This window comes from Pinus tabuliformis, chromosome 6, assembly GCF_031772625.1.
Source record: "Pinus tabuliformis cultivar Carrire ecotype Pingquan chromosome 6, CPIR1, whole genome shotgun sequence".
Lineage (NCBI taxonomy): Eukaryota > Viridiplantae > Streptophyta > Pinopsida > Pinales > Pinaceae > Pinus > Pinus tabuliformis.
This window is the reverse complement of record NC_142292.1, coordinates 1,117,044,570-1,117,054,281: the sequence shown is the minus strand read 5'-3', so window position 1 is coordinate 1,117,054,281 and position 9,712 is coordinate 1,117,044,570. Positions and strand designations below refer to the sequence as shown.

At 37.3% G+C, this 9,712-nt stretch overlaps 1 pseudogene; it reads right to left on the bottom strand.

The window, feature by feature from the left end:
- Positions 1–392: 392 nt before the first annotated feature.
- On the bottom strand, positions 393–8,143 carry LOC149262803 (DNA repair protein RAD51 homolog; annotated as a pseudogene).
- Between the last annotated feature and the right edge of the window lie 1,569 nt (positions 8,144–9,712).

The window sequence follows — 9,712 nt, the reverse complement described above, 5'->3', positions numbered from 1 at the left end:
CCAAGGTGTCCTTGCACATAGTGTGTTGACTTAGTGCACACTCAGCAAGTGACACAACTGTTGTGTACAGGTAAAGATATGTCTGCAGAAGGGCTGGCCGGTTTGTTTTATGCTAAGAACTTTTTCTGCGACCTCAATTTATGGTGGACCTATTCTCAACTACAGTCTTTGACTATGCCCTAGCAGCAAAAAATGAAAGTCGGTTCGTTTTCTTAATACCCGAGTATAATTTCGAGCATAACCAGTTTAAAATTTTCATTCCCAGATTTGAAACTTTTCAATCCGTCCCACTCTAATTTTGTGTGGCATCTATGACTGGATAAGACTCTACATCAAATTATGCAGGCAGTCTTGAAAATTTCACATTTGTACATCAGAGAGCTCTCACGTTATTAGTCTTTGCAATCAATAACACCTTTTGGAGAAATTTGAAAGTGTGCTTCTACTTCTACTAAGCAGGGTGAGTTAATCACTTTGCAAATGCGTTCCTCACCTCGACCTTTGTGAAGAGCAAGCCTTGTGGTGGAAGCATGAGCTATGATATTTCCTCCATTAGGCTTAACTTGGGGACCAGCAAACATAGCAGAAGCATCTACTTGCAAAACAACTTGATTGGTCACCACAACTGCCACACCAAACTCATCTGCCATTTTCTAAAGGCTTCTAAGGAACTTAGCAAGATGCATCTGCCTTGCTGATAACTCTTCTCTGCCTATAAATTCTGCTCTATAAAGGGATGTAGCACTATCTGCGATCATCAGAGAAAACCTTGTCTCTACCATCATAGAAGCTGCTTCCAACAACAACCTAGATTGATGATCCATATTATATGCTCTGGCATAGGAAACATTCTCCAACACATCTGCTCCATTGAGCCCAAACCTTTCTATAATCTATAAAAGCCATTGCGGTCTGAAGGTTCCCTCGGAATCAATAAAAAGTGCTTTGCCTTCATCGCCTTCCTGATCTAACGGAATTGACAAGTAACGCAGAGAGTGTGGCATAATTGGGTTTTATTGTTCGAAATTCCCCATAGATCTTTGTGATTGATCATGTCTCCACCCCTCCTCCTAATAGCTTGTTAAGCTCTCTAGACCAAGAACTAATCTGTATAATCTCAAGGCGTTGAGCATGTAGCTGGCTTGCACTAGTGAAACCCACGGGGACCAATTTTGAGGCTGCTTCAATAATCTTATCAACCTTGGCATCACTGAGGTCCTTGATCTGCACAAGCTCCTCCTTGGGGAAATATGCAACCAGCTTCTACCGTGCATGTCTGACATGCTTGAGCTTTTAATATCAATAGCATATATCCCACATACCTGGAGTTGCCCAATGGGGTAGGGTCCATGCTACTGCTCCTCTACATTTTCATCTTCCTTGGAGATCTGTTGTTGTTTGCATTGTTATTGTCATATGACTGTCTTTGTAAATCTGGCGTAATCTCTATCAGCAGTTGGCAGTCTGAAATTTTTTTTTTTGTTGTTTGAAGGCAAAAGAGAAGTCCGGCATCACATTTGACCCCGAGTTGGGATTTGTCATATGTTGGTCCATATTTCAGTGTCCGGAAATCTGAATTTGCAGTCTGCTGATTCAAATTTCTCAAAATTGGTAGCGTGAGAAAATCCACTTATTCTGCTATCTTCCCAATCAACCGATTAACCCGCTCAAGAAAGAAATGGGGATCATTTGGCTGTGCACGACAGTGAACTCCTTTAAGTCTGGTCCATGCTTTAAAATCACCTTAGAAATGTCACCATTACTACCTTCTTCTCGAATAATAGCCACCTTTGGCTTTGACTTTGAAATCATGAATTTTTCATTTGTAGATCTGTGCACAAATGACAATGCCCATGCAGGTGCATGTCTGTTTTTTAGTCCTTCTTGCCATCATAAGTTGAAAACCATTTAAGAAGGTAGCCCCAAAATAAACACTAACAAAATGTCTATAAAGCATTGCTGGTGCACCTTCTATTTCATAAGCTCTGTAACCCATATCCCTGACCAACCATTCTGCTGTTGATTGCAATGTCTGCATAATACCTGTACTAGCCTCTCCTAATTTTGGTTCATAACGATAGGCAAAAGGTTGCCTGTTACTTTCAATCTCTGCAATAGTACATATCATTACAGAATCTAGTCCCCCTTTAAAATGCTTGTCGATCATGATGTCTGCCATCAGATGGGCTGGATGACACACTAAATGGATGCCATTGTAGCCAAGATAAATTTCTTATTTGGATAAAGACAAAACTCAGCGCATGGTAGCACAAACCTGGTGGCTTTGATATAACTAATTCGATTGTTCCATATGGAAGGCACTTTGCCGACAGCAATTCAACATTTCTTCAAGATTGACAAAATCTAAGAAACCAGTCAACTATGAAGAAAAAGATCCCTCCTGCTGCTGTAGCGAATAGATAATCTCCCACATGTAATGCTAAGAACACTATGAAGAGTATGTATAATTGATGTGTGTAGAAAAAGAGTTCGAAGTAGTGCTGTCGTACAAAGCACAATGAAGTCACCCACATGGCCAACCCAGCGCAAAGGCTTATCTCCCCTAGGAGATTTGCAATATTATCCCATTGCCACCGAACCACCTGAAACATAGCATTGAGAATGCCCATGAAGTTATCCGTGGGATAAAATCAGAAGGTTATCTGTTTCAATCTGGGGAAGAACCGCAAGGAATTCATTCCTTTGCCACCTGTCAATTTTACTCTGACAGAGGACTTTGAGAAGACGGAGTCTAACAACACCAATTTAGTGTCTGGCTTGGTTGTGACCTTCAAATTGGATAATAATAATGATAATAATGGCTTGGTTGATGAATTATCCTTGGACTTGAAAGGTAATCGAACTTGATTTCCCAATTACAATACTTGAAAATAGTATTCTCAGTGTTTGAAAGCTTTGGTGGTTCTTTCACAACATTCTTCTTGCCCAATATGACTATATGATCAAAATTAAGATTTCCAAATCTCTTATGCCACAACTAGCTTTCATCAATATTTGACAAGAAACACCTCTATGTCTTCTCTTCCAAGAAATATACATTGCTTTATGTTCTCACAACTTTAACTACTACTTCTCCAGTGCCTACAGATTTGATTTGACAATTCTTAGCTTTGAAAATCACACCATATCATTTTTCAAAAATCTGAGGCACACTAAGTAAATTATGCTTCATCCCATCAACAAATAACACATTCTTGACTTTACCTCTACTAGTAGATAGAATAACAATTCCTTTTCCAACAATCTTACCAGTTGCATTATTTCCAAAGGTCACATTACCTTTCTCAACTGGTTTCCATGTAAAAAACTCACTTCTATCTCATGAAATGTGCATGGAATAACCACTATCAACATACCAATGTTTGCCTTCATTTTGAGAATAAAAAACAATATTACATTGCTCTAAATTTTCCTTATATTTTCCAAACTTTGGGATCCTAGCTTGTTTTCTCATTAACTGGATCAAGCCTCTTATTCTTAAGTTTGCAATCAACTATTATATGCCCAAAATTGACCGTTAAAGCATTGAATCAAATTATTCAAATGATTAAATGGATGGTTATACCTGGGTCAACTCTTCCTCTATATAATTGATGGATTTCACTGATAATTTCTTCTTCTTGATCTGAGTTGACTGTATGATAAATTCGCCCTACAATTTGTTTCCTGATGTCCATAATTGGTGCATGTCAAATAATAGCCTGGAAAGATATCTGAATACCTAGGAGAAAATCGACTTCTAATATTTTTCTAGGATGCTCTCTATGTATTTCGATTTTCTCCTCCAAGAGTATTTGTATTTTGTTGAGTGAAATTCCTCCTTCTATTTCATTGTTGTTGAAGAGAATCTTGCTGAATATTGGGCTACGTCCTACCTTTATTTTTGTATTGCTACGTTGTCACCATTTTTTGCTGCTTGCACAAAGGAAATCAATTTTTTTCCCTTTAACTCTGCTATTGAGCTAGATTCGGCCTCAAATCCAAGACCAATTCGATTATGGAGACTCTTTGTCTTTCAAGAAGCCTATTTAGATTTTTTCCTCCTTTCCAAACTTTTGATTAAATCTCAACTAAAATTTTTCCTTCTTTGATTCTTTCCTTCACAAAAAACTTCTCTTTCAAGCTTCTCACATGCTTGATTCTTCTCACTAAGCTGCTAATTTAAAGTCTCTTGAATCTTCTTGCCTTCTTCAATTTGTAGTAGCATAAGTTAAATAACTTTATCTTTGTCTTTGATAAGAAACTCTTTCTTGGTTTCATTTTTCTTTATGAGCCTTTCAATCTCTTCAAGAGCACTGACCAACTCTCCTTCTAAATCAACTTTAGCCTGTTTAGTATCAGAATTAATAGCTTCAACTTCTAGATTGGTTGTAGCCATGAAAATGAATTCCTTTGGACCTTCATCACCTCTATCCTTATCTGAAGATTGGCTACCTTCACTTTCAAAGGAACTAACCTATTTGGTGTATAAGATCTTATTTTTAGCCTCCTTCCTTTACTTTTGCAGTTTCCCAAACTTCTCTCTAGGATTATATTCCTTCTTCTTCTTCTCAAGACACTTGGAAGCATAATGTCCAACTTTTCCACAATTAAAGCACTTAAAAGTTAACTTTCCTTCGTATTTTCTTGAGCCCCTATTGAGCTTCCTCACAAAATTTGCTTCTTCTTCATCTTATTCACAACATGAATCATCATGGTCTTCCTTGGGCTTCTTATCTACTTTTAAGGTTGACTCCTTTGGTATAGGTTTTCCATTTGAAATTCTCATGTCATAAGTAGTGAGTGTTGTTGGAAATAATACTTTTGGGGGGGGGGGGGGGGGTGAATCAGTATTATTAGATCAATAATTTAATTTTCCAAACAGATTTATATACGCTACTACAGCTAAGTGAACTAGCGTGTATACACGACTGTACTTAAGGCAACCAACGTATATGTAGAGAACTTTTGATTTACCCAATTTATCATGCATTGAACTTTAACCAGTATATCAGAGATTTATTAGACAGTGCAGTAAAAGTAGAATAAAGCATCACACATAAGCAACACACATGAACACCAAGATATAAGGTGGAAACCCAATGTGGGTGAAAAGCACCTGCTGCTGTCGTCTCTGTCTTCTTTTAATAATAAGAAAATATGTTTACAATTTTGTATTGGTGTAGACTTATACCAGTACACAAGCTTCTACCTGTAGAAGCTTACAACCTTCTCTCATTCTCCAACTTCTCCTGGAAGGGAGCTACAACCCCCTAAATCTTGTACTAGCTGATATGTTTACTAGTACGTAGGCTGCGACCTACAAAAGGCTACGACCTTCTTTCTTCCTCCAAGGACCAAGTTTCATAAATTTCAGACTGGATCCATCATAATTGTAATTCAATCATCAAATACATCTGCATCAACCAATCACTTTTTGAACCAACCACAACCAAATCAATCAATCACTTTGACAACCCATCAATCTGATCATTCAAAATACTATCACCAGAATACAATAACCAGAACCCAAACCGGAACCCAGAACTCTGCAAAAACAAACAAAAATAACTGAAACATATTTTATAAGGTATACGCTACTTCCATGTGTCGAACCTGCGTGTATACGTGCTTTTCTCAAAGCCAACCAGCGTATACATCTGCAAATATTAATTCATAATTTTGCAGCTATTCCAGACTTCAGTTATACCCAGATCATAATATTTACAGAACAACACATGCATCAGTATACATATCTAGAATAAACATGATCAAACCATATAAATATAATTCATTTCAAGCCTTAAGATCTCGATCCATCATTAGATCTTATCCTCCATCAACCGCTAAGGTTCATCCCTGGTTCAGATCAAGAACAACACCATAAGCCAATAACCTGCATACTAGATCTCACACTTCATTATATATTCGATACTTACATGCCTTAGCCTAATGATCATCTCCTCCTTTTATAGTTTTAGACCTTTCTCAATACCATGGACCAAAACCACTTAGGACCAATACCTTGGACCAAATACCTAGGGTCAATACCTCGGACCAGATACCTTGGCCCAATACCATGGATCAAAATACCGTGGACCAAATAATTCGGACCAAAAACTTAGTTTTCTAAGGTATACGTGCTTTTCCTTCTGTGAAAGTGCGTGTGTACGTATACGCTACTTATGGTCAGTGAACCTGCATGTATACACGGCTTGGTCAAGGTGAACCTGTGTATACCTCTCTTTCTTCATTTTATGTAGACTGATATGTAATTCTTTGTTGTTAACCTACTGTACTGTGATCTTTCATCTCAGTGAGTTGCCATCAAGGACAATACCTATATCATAATGCCAACAATCTCCCCCTTTGGACTTGATGGCAACAACAACACCAAGTCACTATTCCCCTTTGACATCAAGGGCAAAGGTTCATGCTCCACCTTTGACATACATTATGTTGGTCATGCTCCCCCTGAGTACATGCTGGATTCTTTGATATGTTGAAGTGACTGATTGAGCTCCCATGATTGAGTCCATGCTCCCCCTGAGCACAAAAAAAGTTTGAAAAAAGATTTGCTAAAAGAATAACATGATTCTATACATACATCACCAATGACCTTCCTATCACCAATGAGTCATACATACATCCATCTCCCAACCAAGTGGGGATATACCAAATTTGACTCATCCACCCAACTAAGTGGGGATATACCAAATTTGACTCATCCACCCAACTAAGTGGGGATATACCAAATTTGACTCATCCAACCAACCAAGTGGGGATATACCATTGTTTATACATGACAAAAACAAGAAATATTACATCATCCATCCCATGCATAATGGGGTGACAAACTAGGTCTTTTCATGACCTTTGCATTAAATGATATGCATGACATTTATAATAAGGACAACTGATCTAAACAAGACCATGATAATCATCAACAACTATCATACACCATATATGATCTGCACCATCAACAATGTGAGGATCAACAGCCTGTATATTTTAATCATCAAAAGAGTCACCTGAATCAATACAATTATGTGGATCTGTACCAAGATCTTCTAAGATAATGCCAACAATGCATTATTAGAAGCATATGCTCCCCTTGAACCTGTGCTAGATGTTCACTGTCAGATCTGATTATTGCATATATCAGTAAGATATATCAAAGCATCATCATCAATCATATATACATCAAGTTATCAACAACTTTATGAGGACCAATATATTTCCACATGTTATCAACAGTTTGTAACCATCATCAAACAGAGCAGATAGTTGATAGAACCATATCAGACCCCTTTTTCCTGAGTCTGGCCCACTTCTTTTCCTAAAAGCAACATATATGCGACTGTGCCCACAAAAATTGGCGTATGTACATGACTACGCTTCATGAAACTCACATATAAAAACCTTTCCCTGAAAAATAGGATTTAACAGCAGGATGATGCATCAACTACTCCCAGCTTTTTCCTGAGATATTCAAATGTCTCTCTGGGCAATGGTTTAGTGAATATATCAGCAACCTGTTCTTTGGAGAGAACATACTCCAATTTGACCTTTTGTTCAAGCAAATGTTCATGTGGAAAATGATATTTGATGGCTATGTGCTTGGTCTTGGAGTGCATGAATGGATTCTTTGAAATACTGATGGCACTTGTATTATCACATAGAATGGAGATGGGTGGAGTACATGTGATCTGAATTCCTTGCAAGGTTTGCATCATCCAAAGTAGTTGTGTGCAGCAAGATGCAGCAGCCACATATTCTGCTTCAGTTGTAGATAATGCAATTGAACTTTGTTTCTTGCTGAACCAAGACACTAACCAGGAACCCATATAGAGTGCACCACCACTAGTGCTTTTTATATCATCAACACTTCCTGCCCAATCTACATCTATATATGCATGAAGAGTAAGATCTGTATCTATAGGATGCCATAAACCAAATTTCTGTGTTCCTTGAAGATATTTGAAAATGCTTTTGACTTCCTGAAGGTGTGATTCCTTTGGATTTGCTTGGAATCTTCCAACTATTCCTACTGCATTCATGATGTTAGGTCAGGTACCTGTTAGATAAAGCAGATTTCCAATCATGGATCTGTAAGTTGGTTGATGTAATGCTGCTGATTCATCATTTGAGTTGAGACTGCATCCTGTTACCATTGGGGTACATACTGGTTTAGAATCTTCCATGCCATACTTTTTCAAGATCTGTTTGAGATATTTGGTTTGTGAAAGAAAAATACCATCTTTATTTTGTTGAATTTGTAGACCAAGAAAATAGGTAAGCTCACCAAGCAAGGACATTTCAAATTCTTGCTGCATTACTGAAGCAAAATTCTGACTCATGGATTCTTCATTGCTACCGAAAATGATATCATCAACATTAACAAAAATTATTAGCAATTTATCAGTGTCAATCTTTGTATATAGATTTCTATCAGCTGACCCCTTTGAAAAACCCTGTTGTTGGAGATATTTGTCAAGACAGTAATACCAAGCCCTTGGAGCCTGTTTTATACCATAGAGAGTTTTTCTGAGTCTGCATACAAGTTTTGTATCATTTCCAAGAATGAATCCTTCTGGTTCTTCAATATAGACTTCTTCTTCTAAGTCTCCATTAAGGAAGGCAGATTTTACATCCATTTGGTATACTTTGAATTTCTGAAAACTAGAAAGAGCAAGAAACACACTTATGGATTCAAGTCTAGCAATAGGTGCAAAAGTTTCTTCAAAATCTATACCTTCTTGTTGAGCATATCCTTTACAAACAAGTCAGGTCTTGTTTCTAATAACTTCTCCATTTTCATTCAGCTTGTTTTTGAATATCCATTTAGTTCCTATGATATTCTTATCATGAGGTCTAGGAACTAATTCCCAAGTATTATTCTTTTCAATTTGCTCAAGTTCTTCATTCATGGCCTTGACCCAACATTCATATTTTCATGTTTCATTTACATTTTGAGGTTTGGTGGAGGATAGCAATGCTAGATAGATTGAGCTTTTTGTAATAGTTCTGGTTGTCTGTACACTTGCCTCTTTTTCCCCTAAAATCTGAGTTTCTGGATGATTTTTCTGAACATACTTGGACAGAGTCTTTTCTTCTACCGTTATCTCTTCTTCTGGTGCTTCATTGGTTTCTTCTTCAAAATCAGTGTGATTTGATGTGGGAAAATAATCCCCATCTTCTTCATTGTCATAATCTTTGGTTTTTATTTGTTTTAGATTTTTGCATGCTTCATCAACCACAACATCAATAATTTCAATATTTTTCCCAAGTCTTTTATTATAACATTTATATCCTTTACTTTGGGAAGAGTAACCAAGAAGAATACCTACATCTTCTTTGGATTCAAACTTACCAAGTTTTTCATCAGTATTTTTGATGTAACATTTGCTTCCAAAAACTTTAAAGTATTTTACAGTAGGAGTCTCATCATACCAAAGTTCATGTGGAGTTTGAGTGATGTTTATCCTCGAACATTTGCTTGGCTGAGAATAGTGACGACGATGAATGAAACTTCACCCCAGAAGGTGGTAGGAGTTCCAGATTCATCTAGCATAGCTCGAGCCATTTGTTGAACAGTTCTGTTCATTCTTTCTACCACTCCATTTTGCTGAGGAGTCCTTGCGGTGGAGAACTGCCTTTTTATACCATGTTGTTTACAAAAGTCAAAGAATTCATCCGAGGTAAATTCCTC